Below are 20,556 nucleotides of genomic sequence, written 5' to 3' on the forward strand. Positions count from 1 at the left end.
CAAGCTTCGTACCTCTGCCAGTAGATAGGTCTGAGTTATAGCGTGAAATATGGCGACGTGTACCATAGACTTTCTTTTAAGCCTCACATGAATAAAATTGCTGCCAAAGGATATGCTATGTTTCAACGTTTGTATCCTTTATTCAAGTCGCCATCGCTGAGTTTGTGGACTAAGAAAACTTTCTATATAACAATAATCAGAGCTAGCCTCCTATATGCATATCCAGCTTGGTCATCTGTCAATGGGTCTCTACTGAGAAGACTGCGTGGTGTACAGAGAACAGTTCTGCGCACAATTGCTGGAGCTGATTACACAACATCCAATAAATTTTTACATGAAGTTTTGGACATAGCATCAATTGAAGAGTTTTCGGAAAATTTAAAATTCAAATTTATACAAACATTGAAAAATCATCCAAATCCTCTGCTACAGAAGTTTAATCATCAAACATAAATAATAAAACCCAAGTTATACCAGCCATATCTTTTACAAATTCATCATGGTTTAACATCAAGGACTGAAGAACTAGACTGAACAATTTCAAAGTGTTATAAATTAAAGGAGGAGTCAAAAGCAAGTCAGCTTGATCTCCGGTCATATAAACTTTCAGTGCAACAAGATGTTGGTTGGTTGGTTGGCGACGTGTACCAGCACTATGTCTGTGCGTCTGAAGCAGCGTGCTGTGAATGAATTTTTAACAGCAGAAAATGTGCCCACGATAGACATTCATCGGAGATTGAAGGCTGTTTAGCGTGATCAATGTGTCGACATTAATACTGTGCGACGTTGGTCTGCTGTGCTCGTAATGAACCACAGCCTCACTTCGTCTGCACTGCATCGTCAGAATCAAAGAGATGTTCTCTCAGGTGTACTTTCAGTTTTGGGAACAGATGAAAATCTGATGACGTCAGAAAATTTTTAATTTCTATTGTGATGACAACTAGGAAGTTCGTATCGTAATTCTCATGTTGAATGAACTTGGACTGTAACGAAACCGAATGCATAGTAGCTCAGCAGCACGAGAAGTAACAGACCAGCAAAACAGACAAGTATTGACGGCTAGTAAATAAACTGTCTTTCAAGCAACATTTAACGAAGAATAATCCGGAAAAAAATAACATGTTACACACTCCTGTTTGCATAATTATTTGATAACTGAGTTTACTTTTTTGGAATTATGCATAATATCAACGTTACGTAAATAATACAATAATAACAGAATAGCTTAGGCCTACTTTGTTCAAAATTGAAACTATTAACCCTTTCCAGCCCAAATTAAATTAAAAATTAAAAACAATATTTTGATATGAAGGAGAAACGCTGCCCGATAGTGTTTTGTTTCGGGATTTCAGGGGTGCCAGCTATCTTAAAAATAACTAAGAATATGGCTATGATAACATACGGAGTCATTTGGCATTTTACATGCATTCTCAGAGCAGGTAAAGTGTATGATGCCATATGGAATCATTGGGCTGGAAAGGGTTAATATAAATTAACAATATTCTTCAAACTATTCACGACTGTAGACAGCTCGACAGAATGATACTATGCATTGTTTAGGTGAATTGTGTTTCGTCTATAGCGAGCGGGAGTAGGGCGAGTTGCGGGTGACATCTATACTCCTCGCTGTACTCAACTGAAATCTACAAACTTCCTACCTATGATGATGATGATGATGATGATGATGATGATAATAATAATAGTAATAATATAAACTCACCTGAAAATAGCAATCTTATAGTAAACGAAGAATGTGTTTAGCTCTTTTCAAATAGAACATAATTATTTTATGTGTGACTATTACACTTTTACTACGTCATACTACTTCTGACCAATAAAACGGTACGAAAGGACGTCTTTCAACCAACCATGGCTGCTTATCGCACAATTTTATCGCGTCCCTAGCATTTGTTTAATTTTATCGCTTCCCTAGTATTTGTTTATTTTATCACTACCCTAGCATTTGTTTCTTTGTTTGCCAACATTTCAAACTGCACTGGTCTGGACGTAAAAAAAAAATACAAACCACTCCAGTCGATACACAGCACTTTCAAATACGACTCGCATTGGCATTCAAGAACAAGAATTAATAAAAATCACTATTCATAGCTATGCATCTTCCCTGAAACCCTATTTACAAATAAATGAAGAGCACCATTCGGAAATCCTGAATAAGTTGAGGAATACACCATGTAGCCTACATCAACGAGTTCCACTTTTACGCACACGTCCAATGTAACATCAACTGAACCACCAAAGACTAAAACATTCAAATTTGAAAATTGTACTTTCAATAATTGTTCCTTTTAAAATTATTCATGTTTATTTTTTATTTCATCATCATTAATTAAAACTTTTCTTGTTTATTTCATCATCTCTAATTAAAACTTTTCTAAAGCTTGTTATATTATTTAGGTTATGTTATAGCTTCTGCTATATGATATTATGGATAGTCACATATCAGAGATTGTTTAATACTAAGATTTATTGAAAATCATCTCTCAAGTGACGTTGATTACTGGAATCCGCATAATTAAAGTGGAATGCAACTGTTGTAATAAAAATTAAATTGAATCAACAAAGCCTTCTTGACTAGTAACCGTCTACAGAGTTCAATTAAGATTCCATAGTTGGCACAGCTGATAACAAGAACACAGATAATCGTAACACTACTGCCATCTAGCGTAATATTTGTAATGTTGAGATGGTACAATAACACATTTGAAGACAGTTGTATTTTCGTAAGTCAATTAATATTTTATTGTATTGGAGTACTTCGTTACTCCTAATTCTTGTATACTTTCTTCTAATCGTGTAATAGTCAATTAAATCCCTCTCGAGTTTTGATTTTCTCTAGATAAATCAAAACCTCTAGTGAGATTACTGTTGATAAAACACTGACATCCATCTATAAACATTCCTATTGAAAATAGTTTTTATTGCCCTTACAAATACTGTAGGCCTGCATCGCTGTCTGTAGAGTTTAACTCGCGAAATCAGATTAATGACAACTACTAGGCCATAGACAGCGACATATGGCAAGTTGTATGCACTGCAATTGAGTCACAGAGATGTGTGTACTGTGTGTAGGACTAACCAGGTGATATTCGATCTTCAAGTTATCGACGTGGTTACGTACGAAGATCAAAATCGGTCAGTAGGACAGAAATAATTGCAATGTGGAGTTGTAACTTGTGGTCAGTGGAGATACGATCTCTCTTTAAGTCTTGACACGGTCCAGTGACCCACCCGTAAGAATGATCATATGGGAGATAGAAACAACTCTATATGTCGTAGTCGCAGGAAGGAAACAAGATTTTGTAAGCAATGATGTCTTATTTAAGAGTAATTCATATGTGCAGGTTTTACTGTTCATGGTGACCAAGATCTCATTACGGGTGAAGTAAATGGGAATGTATGTTATTGCTGTACTGTCACATATTACAAAAGCTGCACAGAAAGTGCTAACAATGCCCTCCACCATTTTATATGCTATTATCAGGGAACGGATTTATATGGACTAAAAATATATGAAATATGTAAATATATATGTAGTTATTTTTACCAAAATATGGAATTAAATATGGATTTTTACCAAAATATGGAATTAAATATGGACTTAAAATTATAAAAAAATGACTATGTACGTTAAATATTGGTACATTTTAATCAAACTAAACAAAAAATATAATGGACGTACCTTATCTTCCAATGTAGTTTCAACAAAACACAATTTTTATTGTCTGTTACCATAACAATAGGTTACAAACATTTCTTTCAAGTGCTGAAAAGTGAATCTTCTTCTATTGTCTCTGAGGATAGATTTATACTGACTAAAAGAACGTTCGACGTCACAAGAAGTAACTGGTACATAATTCAATTTCACAATGTCTGCTGGGGATAAGTCCAAGTTAATCTTCACTGTTGATTCACCACTCATCACAGCAACAACCTTTTGTAGTTCTTCATATCCAGGGTTTTTTGAAAGTACAGTGTCCACCTTAGCTCTTACTGCATCTGCAACTTTACCTCTACCACGATTCAGTTGTTCCACAGTACTATTTATAATTTCAAAACTTTCAGATAGTGAAAGGTGCCTATTTTGGAGACTTTTGAGCGTTTTTATGATGCATGAAAATGTATGCTGAATGTGAGCTAAGTCATTCTTCACACTTATGTCACAGGTAACTGTTTTCGCAGTATCAATTGAGACTGCATCTTCAGAGTCCAATGCAAGGAGAACATTGTTAATAGAGTCTATATGTTCGGCATAATATTCAACTGCTTCTAGCCATGTACCCCATCTAGTTAAAATTGGCTTTGGTGGCAATGGAATTTCAGGGTACATTTCTTTCAACACGTTAACTCTACTGGGAGCTTTGAGAAATACTTTTTTCACTGATGAAATCAACAAATCTACTTTAGGGAAATTGTCTCTGACCACTTCTGCCACACGATGAAATGCATGCGCCACACAAGTAAAATGAGTCAATTTAGGATATACAACAGATAATGCTTGTCCAGCTTTGACCATATAAGGGGCAGCATCGCTAATAAAGAATAACACATTATCGTACATAATACCCTTTGGCCACAGGATACCCATAGCTTCGTTGAACAGTTTAACTATAGTTTTGTTATTGCACTTTTCTAGAACATCACAATGTAAAAGAATTCGTTCAGAATATTGTTCACTTAACAAACCGATAACTACATTACCAACAAGTCTACCTTCTTTGTCGGGAGTCTCATCAATGGAAACCCAAATTGAACTATCTTTAATTTCATCTCTTATCTTCTGTATTGTCTCATCGTAGATGGATGGAGCATACGTCTTCCTAAGTGTTGACTCATCCGGGATTGTATGTTGAGTATATTTTTCAAGGAATTCCCTGAAGACCTTATTCTTTAGTTTGTAGAGAGGAATATCAGCAGAGATGAGAGAACGGCACAGGTCGATGTTAAACTCAGATCTTACATTCGATGTTGTTGGTTGTGTTAAAAACAATTGTCTCTGCTTGGAATTTAGTTGTTTGTTGGCCTGATGTTTACTAGTTGTAATGTGTTGTTGCACCAGGAACTTTTGTGTAGATGATACTGCACACTGACACAAATTACAAAATAATATTTTATTGTCAGTTGATAAACCATCTTCTTTAAATTCTGAAATGTAACTTGTTAGTTTTGATTTTAAATTGACTGAATGACGTACTTTTGGCATATTTACCGTCTTTATAGTATGATTTACAAAACTGAACCTATGTGTACTCTGACTGGCATTTAACTGTTGAGCTGCACAACTGAAGTCTGTTAAAAATTTTAAATTAAATTAATACAGTTTTGTAACTTACTTTCCCATTGTTGATAGGACTGCTAATTTTCAAATAACTCTGATGTTAAAGGGATTACTGAACATGTGTTTAAATCTCTATTGTTGAAATGTATTTTTAAAAGTTAATGGAATTTTGTTTTGTTTTATTGTTAAACCTAATATAATATGGACTGTTTTATATGAAATATGGAAAATATATGGAAATTAACGAAAATATGTACTAAACTCTAAAATATGGAAAAATATGGAAAATAAAAGTAGGATTTTTCAACCCTACACATTGTGAAACATAAAGATAATGCAAAATATAAATTATATTAGCTTTATAAGTAAATATGTATTTACATATAAATCCTTTCCCTGGTTATTATGAATACGGTATATGGTAAAAAAATTTTATACCAATAGGAGCTATTGTATATTACTGTAGTATGTTCCTTGTAGATGGAGCGCGAAAAGAAATGTCAATAGCTTGTATGTAGGAGTGCAGAGCGATAACGAACTGTCAAACTGTCATTTCTTCTGCCAATAATAGTTTTTTGATCACTCTATCGTAGTGGTATTACCTCCAGTCTATAATCAGCATATAGTGCAGTCCTGTGAAGTTATAGATGAACAGAACTAGAGGTGGATTTAGTGGATTTGCCTATGGACTTCTCAGAGTCCAAGGAGTGAACCTATGTAGGCCTAATGCCATTCATTTCAATAGCTTTCCCAAAATACGCCATGAAATGTTTCATACAAAATATATATATATATATATATATATATATATATATATATTTTTTTTTTTTTCTAGAAAAGCAGGCACAAACGAGCAAAAGTGCATAAATTTTTGCTTTAAATACTGAAAACGACACCCTTATTTGCCGTGAGGTCAGGGATACCACAGGGATCAGTTCTTGGCCCTTTACTATTTACAATTTATATCAACGACATATCAGAATCTCTAAAGTACTGCCGACACCATCTCTATGCAGACGACCTTCAAATATACATAAAATTCCACACTGACGAAATAAATTATGCAGTAACTAAAATTAATGACGATCTGGACTCAATCTGGACATGGACACGGAAATTCCGACTTAAACTAAATCCAGAAAAATCACAGTCAATCATTGTGGGGCATTCACGTTTGTTAAGCACTATTACCATACCAAATCTGTCCCCGATTAAAATACACGGCACCGAAATTCCGTTCAGTGAATCAGTAAAGAATCTAGGTATTTATATGGATAAAAGTTTAAATTGGAACATTCAAGTTGCAGAAACCTGCAAAAAGGTATTCTCATTAATCCACTCGTTTAGACGATTGAAGAATTTTCTACCCTTTTCGATGAAAAAAAAATGTTAGTGCAAACACTCGTGATGCCCCACTTCGATTACTGTGATATTCTGCTTACTGACCTAAGCGTTACTTCGGCGCAGAGACTACAACGTGTTCATAATATGTGCGTCCGTTTCGTCTGCAATATTCGCCGGGCTGATCACTTAACACCATCCGTCGAAATGTTGTCCTGGCTCCGTCTAGAAGATCGTAGGAAAATCCACTGTCTTTCCCTTCTCTTTTACATATTGCATTTCTCCACACCTGTCTATCTTGCGTCTCGTTCTCAAAATTTATCCACTCATCATAACCTAGACACACGATCAAAACACTCCTCAATATTATCCATTCCCTCCCACCGAACATCCTCATATTCATCTTCTTTCACTGTGGCTGTTCCTCGACTTTGGAATTCCCTACCGAGTAATGTCAGGGACTGTCAGACATCAAACCAATTTAAGAATAGGCTAACGAGATATTTTTCTAACCATTATTGTCAACAATAATAGCTGTTTCAGGTTTCTCAATGTTTAATGGTTATATATATATATATATATATATATATATATATATATATATATATATATATATCACAGATAAATATCTAAATTCTCATTATTATTATTATTATTATTATTACTACTACTACTACTATTATTATTACTATTATTACTATTATCATCATCATCATTATTGTTATAACTATTTCTTACCAGTGTTTATTAATGTCACACTAACATTAGTTATCCAGTTTTCATTATTTACTTTCATGTTGTTTTATGATCTAGATATTAATGTAATAACTATGTAAGCAAATGTATTTAATTAGAATTAGAGTCTGGCTGGGCGGAAGAGAAGGCCTACTGGCCTTAGCTCTGCCAGATTAAATAAATAAATTATTATTATTATTATTATTATTATTATTATTATTATTATTATTATTATTATTATTATTATTATTATTATTATTATTATTATTATTTGTTCATTGCATAGACCTCACTTTGAACTGTTACGAAATTTACTTAATAGAAGGGACCAATATCTGTTATTTTTATTAGAAGTGCAAAATAACTTTCCAACAACTACAACAAACCGGAAATAAGTCATAAACTCATAAAATGCATTAGTTTTTGTTTTGGTTTATACCCCCAGCCCGCGCCAGATGTTTCCTGGGTGAGTGCTTATCGAAAAGTGAAATCATATTATATATTAAAAGCCTTACGAGATACGTGGTCAGTATATAATTTAAATTTAATAGCTCAAAGATATTTAATGGAAATATCCATTAACAAAACAAAAATAATGGCCTTTTGTGGTAAATACCCAATACCAAGCAAAATTTGTTTAAATAACACAATTTTGGAAAGAATTAACGAGTTTAATTATATAGGATGTAAACTTTCTTTGTTTGAAAATTTGGATTTATCAGAGAAAATTGCAAAATTCAACAAATCAATGGGTATCATTAATAAAGTTTTAAAACCTTCATTAATACAAAAATTAACTCGTACTCGTCTTTATCAAATAATAGCTCGACCAGTCTTATGTTATGGGAGTGAAGCGTGGACTTTAAGGACAAAAGATGAAAGCAGACTAACAGCTTGCGAGATGAGATTCATGCGCCGAACAGCTGGCTACATTAAATGAGTTCGAAAGAAAAATGAAGATATCCTTCAAGAACTTAATGTGTCATCAATACTGGACTATATCTCCAGATATCAGTTAAACTGGAAGGAACACGTCTCAAGAATGGTTTCATCCAAGATCCCTAAGGCAGTAATGAAGTATCGTCCAAATGGGAAACGGTCACTTGGTCGACCTATGAAAAGATGGCAAGAAAATCGCTTTTTCAGGCCGTAACAGTTCTTTTGGGACTAGTACTTGACAGGATGATGATGATGACGACGTGATACGAAGAAAAGAGATGCATTTTCGGATTCAGCGCACATCAAACCATAAGGGACACATTGTTTTAAGTCGGAGCAAAATTCTTGTTGTTCAGTGTAATTGATAATCCTATAATTAACATCTATTTTAACTTATACTTTATAGAAACTACGAATACTATGCATTGTGAATGACATGGGGCAACGAAATACTTTGAAAATATCTGTCCTTCAGCGACTTTGACCACCTCAAAATTGCAAAATATGTTCAGGATCGAACCCCAGCCGTTTTTTTAATTTGTCACGTAATTGTTTAAATTACTAATGAGTATTAGAAAGAGTCTGAAAATTATGTACCGGTATTATTAGATGCACGTTGTTGTAAAACTCTGTCATGAACATTTTGACCAGTCAATTCCGCAGAGATGAAATCGCTGGTATTGCTCTCCTGCAACCCGATGCCCAACAGGGTGCCATGTGTATGACGAGAACCCATAAAAATCAAATCCGAATTATGACGGCGGGAACAGGAGGTGGGGTGGGAAGCGTGAAGTAAACTGATCTCCGGGGATGTTCTTACGACAGCCCCGGCGCCAGGGCATTAAATGTGACTCCCTCTTGGTCAGCTAGGGGAGGGAAGTGTCGCATTCGTTGCCATGGTGCGAAGTCCTTGACCCGATGAGAGACAGCTTCGAGGCTTGTATCAACCAGCGTGACTTGAGCAGGCTAAATTCTGTCGCTAAGGCCTGTGCTTGCACTTATCTACTCAAAACCTGCGCAAAGCATGGAACTCACTTGTGTCTTATGTAATCCTAGACGGTAGACTTGTTTATTTCTAAGTACACGTTATAGGTATCTCATCCTACGTCCATCTGTTCGAGTGAAAATTACGGAAGACAAAGAACTGGTTGTGACTTGTGAGTGTAAATTACTTGATTAAGAGAAACCGTTATTATTATTGTATCTTCAATGGGGGGGGGGGAGCCCTATTTTACATATGTATGCTAGGGCTATAGTTTTACACAAAAATATAACCATAAAAACAAATGGAAGAGAAAAATAAATTAGCTTATACAATGTAAACAAAACATAAAATAATCCGTAATTTAGACATTGCGAAAGCAAACATCAGACATCAATTTCAGACATACAAAAATCAGTTACAACACACATACGTAACACTTCATAAAAGCTGTTCTCTATAACACATATATGCAGCTTTCCGTACCATACATTATAAATTAATACACAATAGACACACAAACACAATCAAACTATAATTAAGACACTGCGACATCAAGCATCCCATAACTATGACTCAAATACATAACCAACCAAGCATCCGCTACAACACATACACTTCAACATAGTAACCACACTTTTAAAAGTTACAAATTTCGCTCCCAGAACAATAAATAGGACATTGAAGAATGTTATTTCCTACAGGGTCTTAAACATATCTGTGATAAATTTGTGGAATTCCTTTAAGCAACATTGCTTCAGAATAATTTTTGTTATTGGTGGTGAGAAAGTTGTATCGCACATGCTAAGATGGGTTCCTAGCCGGTTCTCTTGCGTTCTTGCAGCGGGCACTCAAAAAAGAAACCGTTACGAGAACGAAATTGAAGTAGCTGTGTACATAAAATGAGGAGAAACGAAGGGGCAGGTTAGAATTAGAAATATGTACACTAATAAAAATAGTGAGGAGGAGTTCAAGATAAAATGTAAAGCAGCAAAATTGTTTGCGTAAATAATGATTGAAATAAGGTAAAATAATTGCTGTCACTTAGATGACACATGTTTTGTTATTATTTTTCTTGCGTATCGCGCAAGTCAGGTTATTTTTATCATGTTTCGGTCCATATTACCATTCCCAGCAGTTAATTTTTATAGAACTTCTGATACAAAAGCGTTCACAAGTGAAATCACTTACTTTGCTCTTAACGAAGATAAATGCTAATTTACTGAATTTGACATTGTTTCGTAAAAGACATTGTTTATAATCTGAAAAAGAGAAATCTGACTTATTTATAACCTAACAAAAGACGGATCGAAAAATAGTGTTACAGGACTGTGACCTAATGGTTGATGGATGAAGGATTTTTTTTTTTTTTTTTTTTTTTTTGAAGATCGGTAAACCTATTCAGAATTTATATAAATAAAATTATATTAGTTGATTATAATGGGATTCTGAATAGTCTACCCTTTTTAGTCGAATAAATAATAGTACAGTGAAATCAGATCTTTGGAGAGAACGTTTAAACAATTATTACTACATCTGTGGACATTCGGCCACGAGAAATAAGGCAGGGGGTCAGAACTAGCGTTCGCTAATACCTTAAGAAAAGAGATCCCCTGCCTTCCTGTGTAACTTTTTGTGCTACGTTTCTGTGTTGTAAATGGTAAAAACTTAGAAACTAAAATCACAACAGTATAGATAACATTCTTACTTACTTATTAGATATTTTGATGTTATTTTGTTATTTTATTTTACGTACACGGTGTACGTATATTCGAAATAAAAATCGTGGCAAATATTCTTTCGGATAATTTAGTGCACAAGTATGATTTCAGAACGGTGAAAACAGGATGGCAGCCATGCCTGATTAGTCACACACAAGCACCTGTGCGTGACGGGCTGGTGACAGAGAGCCAATTAGAAAAATTGCAGCAATTTCACGCTTGCTCACACCTTGCAGTAGGGTCGTTAAGAAAGTAATGACGTCAAGGAAGGAGATCAATCTCAATAGGATACCGCTGTGTTCGGTCGTGATCGAATTTTTCCCACGTGACAACAAAATTTCTCTCTCTGTTGCTTTTGCTTCGAGGTTTCGTGTTAAACTATCCGTTGAAGTGTGTTTGTGGCTGTTTTCTTTTATTATGTAGACCATGTTGTATTGAGTTTCTTGTTATTTAGACTTGCGCTTCAACCATCTATTACTCAAGTGGTCATATGTATTAAAACAAGACATATAAGTACCTACAGTTAATATTAAAATAAACCAAGTATGTTAAGTAAAACAAACAAAGTTTAATCGGAGTAAACGGGAGGAAAGAGTAGCTGAGTTGGTGAAATAGTTTATTAATTGACTGATTTATTTATTTATTTAAATTTATTTATTTATTTAAATTCATATATTTATTTATATTTCTTTTTATTTATTTATACTTATTTATTCATTTGTTCATTCATTCATTCATTCACTTATTTATTTATTTATTTATTTACTTACTTATTTACTTATTTATTTATTTACTTACTTATTTACTTTATTTACTTATTTATTTATTTTTTCTTTATTTACTTATTTAAATGTATTTATTTATTTAAATTCATTTATTTATTTATATTTATTTATTCATTTATTCATTCATTCACTTATTTATTTGTTTATTTATTTATTTATTTATTTATTTATTTATTTGGCTTTTTGAATGCTGGACAGTGACGAATCATTACACTTAAGCTTGCTTTGGCCCATTGTACGATCTATATACAGAGTGAGTCATTATTATGTACTACAAAGTAATTCAGAATATTCTATACACCAAAACAAACGTATTTTGTTATACTCGTATACACTTTTGATCGTGACAACTTCGTTATGGGAAAAGTTTAGGAATACAAACAACAGGCACTTTCTTAGAGAGATGTTTATTGACAATGCAGGTTCATAGAAGATGTTCGAAATGTCCACCATTAACTTTACAACACAATTCCGCCCTTATTTTCCATGAATTTTTTGTTACCTGGAAGATATTAGGTGTGTCCGGATTGTATTTCTTGCAGCCATGAGTGCGTTCAACAGATGTTGTCTCGTAACGTATAGTTGGGAGAAAAAATAGTCCTTTCATGTGGCCCACAACCAAAAGTGGCAGGGAGTGAGATCGGGTGATCGCGCCGGCCATGCAATAGGCCCGTTGCGTCCAATCCATCTTCCTGGGAAACGTTCATCCAAATGAAGTCTTATAGCACGAGATAACTATGAACTAATAAAAGCATGATCTTTATAACTGACGAATCACTAACAGTTTCCTCACTTATTTCAGTTCTTTCTACATCATGAATCAACAAAACATCACCATGACATGGCCACTATGAATACATCTCTTCTTAATCACAATCGTATGAAACCTTTACCTGTTCCGATTTTAACCACGGGTAATTAGTAGATTAGCTTTGAAATATTGCAAAGTTCCCATATCTTGATAACAATGCAGTATCGGCTATACGTTTATATGACAAAATACAGTATGTTTATTTTGGTGTATAGATTAATCTGCAATACTTTATAGTACATAATTACGACTCAACCTATATACGATGATTGTTCCAGTCTGTTCCGACAGGTGGCCTGGGTGGCATTCGTGAATCAGTCGCTGACAGTTGGACCATCCTGCCTCAGCTGTAACAGCCAATAGCAACATCATACGGGTAACCTAATAAACTCCAGGGCCCGGAGCCCCAAGCCTTGCCTATATCAGCGTCGGAAACCCTCAGACTGTATTTCTATTGAATATGATAGTTTTCAGTAGATGGCTTTAGTCGTATATGAAAATAAATATTTCCATATGATACTGATCCAAGAATAATACCTATGCGTTGTTATATTTGTTTTATTAATTACTTATTATCCTCTGATTGAGGTTCTAGGTGATATGTACAGTTCCCCAAAAAATGAATGAGACGACTCTTGATCGTCGAAAGTTAAAGTTCTACAGCGCGGTTCACGCAATATCGACATAGCCAATAAGACGTCTATCTGTTAGTGCATACGTAGGTCTATTTCCATCCTACTCCAAAGTACCCACCAGTGCAAAATGTTATCAGTTGTCTGTCTATTTCTGGTGTAGGTCTCTTTTTACGACTTTGATCGTTTATTTTTTTTATGAAAGTTTGAAATATATCGTGTAACACGAAAGTCAATCGTCAAAGTGGGAGAACAATATTAATTTTGAAATGAAAAATTCACGGCAAAGACAGTAAGGAATATTGTAAGAACGACGACAAAGGCAATAAGGACCACGACAAGGTCAAAGATCAGGACCACAATAACATATTACAAGATGGCGACAAACACCACGACAAAGATTATGATAAATACCACGAAATGGACCACGATAAGGATTACAAGGACCAGAACCACGGAAAGGACTATTAGAAAGGCAATAAGACCACAATAAATACAAAGATCGGGACCACGATAATATACTACGTCAAAAAACACGACAAACACCACGAGGATTACGATAATACCACGACGTGGATCAGGACCATGAAAAGGACTATTAGAAAGACAAGGACGACGATAAGAACCACGACAAAGATATCAATAACGTTCATAAGGATCACAGTAAGGATCACGACATGAACCACGGTAAGGAAAACGATAAGAATCACAACATGGAACACGACAAGAAGCACGATAAGGATTACGACAGAGACCACGGTAATGATCACGACATGAAACATGACAAGCTTCAAAATAAGAATCATTATAAGGAAAATGGACCATGATAAGGATCACATCAAGGACCACGATAATGTTAACGACAAGGACGACGATAAGAATCACAACATGGACCACGATAAGGATCACGACATGGACAACGACAAACAAAACAAGGATCACGGTAAGAACCACGACGTGGACCACAATAAGGACTTCGAAATTGTCCAAGATAAGGACCACGACAAAAACAAGAAATACCACTGTAAAGACTATGATAAGGACAAGTGGAACGATAAAGACCATTACAATGGCAACAGACATTATGATAAGGACCATGGAGAAAACAACAAGGGTCGCTCTAACTGTTGCAATAAAGACAAGCACCACGATAAGGATCACGACATTGACCATGATAAGCACTTCGACAATGATCACGGTAAGGATCACGACATTGACCATGATAAGCACTTCGACAGTGATCACAATAAGGCCACAACATGGAGAATTATAAGGACCACGATAAGGATCACGTCAAGGACCACAAAAGGGCTATGATAAGAATCAAGAAAGAACCATGAAAGGAACACGAAAGAATCGCGATAAGGACTGCATCCATCAAAGATAACAAGGACCACGACAAGGACAAATCAAAGATAAGAACCACGATAAGGATGACGATATGGGCCACGAAAAACACTTTGATAGGGATTACCATAAGAACCACGACAATGATCACAAGGAGGACTGTGATAGAGATCACAAGGACCACGGTTGCGATAAGTACTATAAGAATGACAAGGATCACTACAAGGACAAAGAAAGGATCACGATGTCGCTTAAAATAAAATAAACTAGTAGGAGCATGTTTAGACTCAATTAAAGTACAAAATTATTTTTGGCCGCCTAAATCAGCCAAATACCGCACTGTGCGACGTGTCCATGTGTGCGTAGAAGCAGGCGGAGGACATTTTGAACATTTACTATGAATAAATTGTAAGCTGAAAACAATTTGTACAAGTACTGTACATTGTTAATGTGTCTTTGTAAATGTAATCGTTTGAATTGAAATATGCATACCTTATGTGTCTTTGTATTTGAATAACTCATAAACCAGGCATTTCCGGATAGGCCTATATGCTTATATGACTTTTTTTTCTTGTTTGTCCCCGTATTATTAATCACCCTGTGTATACGGTATAAGTTAGAATTTATAAAACAGTTATATTACCGATTGTTCTTTATGGTTGTGAAACTTGGACTCTCGCTTTGAGAGAGGAACATAGGTTAAAGGTGTTTGAGAATAAGGTGCTTAGGAAAATATTTGGGACTAAGACGGATGAAGTTACAGGAGAATGGAGAAAGTTACACAATACAGAACTGCACGCAGTGTTTTCTTTACCTGACATAATTAGGAGCATTAAATCCAGACGTTTGAGATGGGCAGGGCATGTAGCACGTATGGGCGAGTCCAGAAATGCATATAGAGTGTTAGTTGGGAGGCCAGAGGGAAAAAGACTTTTGGGTAGGCCGAGACGTAGATGGGGAGATAATATTAAAATGGATTTGAAGGAGGTGGGATATGATGGTAGAGACTGGATTAATCTTGCTCAGGATAGGGACCAATGGCGGGCTTACGTGAGGGCGGCAATAAACCTCCGGGTTCCTTAAAAGCCAGTAAGTGGCTTCCTTTCAAATGCATTGTAGTTCAATGACCATTAGAATCTGTGACAAAGATCTTAAGATTAATATTGCCTTCGATTACTTTTCGGTGGCCCCTGTCATTGCGTCACTGATCTATTATCATCGAACAGCCTGAGTGCCTTTAGAAGCTGAAAGTAATTTTTAACTAAAAATTTACGTAACAGAGAAATGGTCATTTAATAAGACAAAAATTAATTAATATATAGTATTTCCCTCGTGTTGTTGGTAATGAGTAAGACTTAATACCGGTAGCATATTGGTTGTGCTGCTATTTGTTTATCTGTCGGCGGTTGCCATGGTTACAGAATCATAGTTATAATAGGCTTATCATGTTTCGTCATTCACTTCTCAAGATCTGGTTCACGCGTTCCTTGTTGCGGTACGCTGAGAACTACTTTTACTGTGAGATCAGGAACTTTCGTATATACAAATATGGAAGCCATGTCAGAGCTAGTTGTCAATGTACAATTTCCTCTTGTTTGTTGCAGGTGAGTACATTTGTGGACTTCCCATTCGGTGCCATTCCGTGCCTGCTCGTAAGTACAGTATATCGATCAACATACGACGTCCCTGGTTGAACCCGCTGTCAGCTGACATCTTCTCGTCCGAGAAGCCAGAGATTTACGTGACAGTTTCCTAAGAGTGCTGAAGTTTCTCATTCCGCCGCTGTTTCTGTTATAACTCCGCATGATAGTTCCCACAATCGCTAGCAACACAATAATCAGAATCATCAATATCATCAGTAAAAGTTTTGTCAACAATAATACCAATACTACCAACATCGCCACTACCACCGTTATATGTTTTACCACCATGTAATCATAATCACAGTCATCACAGCTATCACCACCATAAAAATATCACCATACCAGAAGAAGCAGCACTAACACCATCATCTCAAGCATTTCCACCATCTTACCGCAGCGGTGCCACTATCGCTTCTATATCTCAACTATCAACATTCACATCCATTATCCATAACCATATTCACAACAGTTACAACTACCATAATCACAAACAAAAGTGTCACCATAACCTCAATCACAAGTGTTACCATAAGTCAGGCGTCTCAAGGCCAACGCATAAAAGTTGTCACAGGGAGCAAGTATAGATAACATAGTCAGCTGAAGAGATAAGCGCAATACCCGAAGATAGCCGATCGTTGATTAATGTTACAAGCATGAGCGAGCTAAGTTGTAACTGTCGCGGGAGAAATTCCACAAAGCTGCACTTTTGAGCTGTACTGTCACAATAGACAGTTGTTTTCGGAAGGAATTTCTTATGTAGTTTGCAGTAACAATAATAATAATAATAATAATAATACATTTATTTTCTAATTATATACTATCAATGAGTAAAAAGAAGACATCTGAAGCTTGAAGAACCATACATGTTACGTAATTATTTAAGCACAAGGAACTGGCCACCTTAATCCATTATCTCCTGGCCTAGTTGACTCATAAGTGGTGCCTTGTTGGTATCACTTATGAGGTTCAAACGTGTCTTCGGACAGTTGACCAAACAATAACAATATTTCATTTCTAGTGAAGGTTTTTGGTATCGCTCTTTTTTTTTAAGTTTATACTATATTTAATAAAATAAAATTCAAATAAATAATAATAATAATAATAATAATAATAATAATAATAATAAAATTACAATTAAACTTGTTGGTTGTTAAAGTATGTATTCTTACGTTACGCAAATATTAATATATTAATTACAATAATAGTTAACTAATATATTTCGTAATGTTTTCAATAATTAAAAATAACCTAAACATCTTAGAAATTCACAAGCAATTATTTTAAATTAGAACTATTCAAATCTTAAATATGGTCTGAAATTCTTTTCTCAAGTCCTTCAGTATTTCATTATATTTATTACACTGGTCTTGATTCAAATCGGGTAAAAATTTTAGATTAATAAAGTGGTAACAGTTACCCACTGAAACTTGCGTCTCCCACAATTTCGCTTTCCCTATGAAAGCTTTTATTTCTTCATACATTTGCGGTAATAAGAACATTCTTTCCTCGGAGATGGACACAATGACTGACTGTTACATCGTAGCGGTTGCAGATGTCTATTCAAACATCGCGGTCAATGACGTCATCCGGAGATACACGAACTGCTCCTGCATCTTGTTCCACTCTTACATTGAAAAAGAGAAAGAGGAGGAAGTGCTCTGAGAAGGCCCTATTGAGACGTCTGCCATAAGTCATCACAACTCTTCCACCATAAAAACCACCACAGCTATCACAACCATCACAATTGAGGGGTGCTCTGCAATAACAAGGTATGTACACATACCTCGGTATAGTCGCCACAATTAATGTATCAAAATAACAAATTCAGTAACGAGATTTTGACGAATAATACATTAAACTTATACGTATAAACTTTCAATAATACTAATTCAAAAACGCAGATTTGCAAAGATCTTTCTTTGTTAATGAAAACAATGTTACTTTTACTTAGTGCCAAACACTCACTTCTTGTTATTGCAGAGCACCCCACAATTATTACTATAGTCGCGACGCTGTTATTCCCGGCGTGATTCCTCCTCTTTGCTTACGTCTTAGGAAGTCAAGGCTCTATAATGTCTAGGTAGGTAGTATCGTTCGCCATTTTTGTTCTTTCGTTGGCGAGCTACCAGACGAGGGATCTATTTGCCACACCGTTAAAAATTATCGCGTCGTAATTCCTATGATAATAAATCAAACGCACTGTAATTCAGAAAATAATTGGGCGGCAAATAATGTCCTCGTGTGCTTTCTGCGAACGCCAACGAAAGAGCCAAAATGGCGGGCGATTATATTAAGTATTTATCCAGCCTTAGGAAATGCTTAACGTCTTCATCAGCGAATCACAAGACGCACACGTTTAAATGTAGCCGACCTGCAATGTGATTGGCTGCCAGAAATTAGAGCGACGGGACTATAAGACCACCAAGCCACCCTAGTAGCTAAATTGGCAGAATGCTAGCTTAAGACGACCGCGTACCGGACTTCAAATCTCAGCTATGGCGTCGTTTGTTTCGGCTTTGTCCAAAAGAAAATTGTAACGATAGTTCTCGGGACTCTCTTCTGTTTCTATTTAACTAGTGGCTTGTGCAGCAAATGCTGCTGCAAAGTAAGTTCGTTAGACGTTCAAATAAAAATTTTTCAGACTTATTTTCAATGAAGAATACTTGTCTTTTTGATAGTAATTTGCTTCCATAATAATGAAACATACTCCCTCTGAATGGATTTTTTTTAGGCCAAATACTTTTTCTTGAACCTATCCAACTTCAATTTTTGAGTTTCAACGCGAAAACGCAAGTATCAATGTCAGGACGATAGCAGTAGCTATTTCAGGTCATTGTGGATTGTAGGCAAAAGTTAAAAAAAAAAAGTCAGGTTTGCTAAGCTTTCGAACAATAGCATTCTCGTATAGCTGCTGCATGTAGAACTTAAAATGTAGAGCGTAAAATCATTTTATCCTACTAAGAGATCTTGCTGAAATGATCTGGAGACTATAAAATATTCTAGGCCTCTTATTTTATCAGTAAGTAATACTTTTTTATCTTTCCTTAGGAACCGTAATTTTTGCGCTCTCTCGAGCCAATACTGAAGACAATGACACATATCAATATCTACACTACACCGCCATTAAGTATATGAAAAAGACCCAACCCGACTGGGTTAATAAGTATGATATTATTTGATTTTTAATAACAATATTATTATCTTACTTAAGTTTTGTAGTTATATATAGCAGTCACTCGGTAAATTATAGAAATGAAGATCTAAATTAAGATATTCTCTACATTTACTTACATAACCTCAAAACGTTTCACTTTCATGTCATCAATATAGCATCAATATTATGTACAATTAATGAAAAATAGACGCATCATGATATTAACTATAATAATATTTAATTTCTAATGGTAATAATGTCATCAAACCACCTCTAGTTTCGTAGATTTGAATATTCAATACACAGCTGTTTTTAATAACAAATTGAATTGAGGTCTAAATATTGTCGGCAATCCTGCAGGTCATGGCCTTCGTGTAATAGCCTATTGTTTATTGTAGTGTGTGTTTTGTTCTGAAATTCAATCAAGTCGGCCGTGATTCAATAAGTTAGTTCTCAAAACTAACAACAGAAGGATTTCGGAAAATAGGAAAATTACGTAGGAAAATTGACATTTCACTGAAAACTACTACTTTTCCGAAAAACTTTGTATGCCAGGCGTGAAAATGAGGGGTCACTCGTTAAAATCCGTTCAGCCGTTTTCCCGTAATTTCCATTACCAGTTCAAATTATATATATAGATTTCACGAACATTCTCTGCACTATAATTCTAAAAACCACCACCAGTATCATCACTATTATTATCGCCGTGGCCTCATGCTTAACATGCCGGCTTCATACAATAACGTGCGGTGTGCTTTTAAAACATAATTTTGCCGACCGATTGTTGCTCTGTAGGTTTCACTCTAAGCGTCACGTTGTCACGTCTACTTCCTAGATAAGAATAAGTACTAGTTTGTTATATTGTTAAATGGCTATTATTATTATTATTATTATTATTATTATTATTATTATTATTATTATTATTATTATTATTATTATTATTATTTCATATACCAGTACATTTACATTCTTAATAATAACTCTTTAATAATAATTTTTAATCACATACCTTAATGTTCATCCTCAGCACAAGCCATTGCAACCTCGGTTTTAGTCCACGTGGATTACACAAGTAGGTGTCATTTAATAATGGAAACAGCTTATTGGTTGCAATATTGAAATTGAGGCGAGTGATTGGAGCGGCGACATAAGAAATTGAAAACAATAATA

Source organism: Periplaneta americana, chromosome 8, assembly GCF_040183065.1.
Source record: "Periplaneta americana isolate PAMFEO1 chromosome 8, P.americana_PAMFEO1_priV1, whole genome shotgun sequence".
Taxonomy (NCBI): domain Eukaryota; kingdom Metazoa; phylum Arthropoda; class Insecta; order Blattodea; family Blattidae; genus Periplaneta; species Periplaneta americana.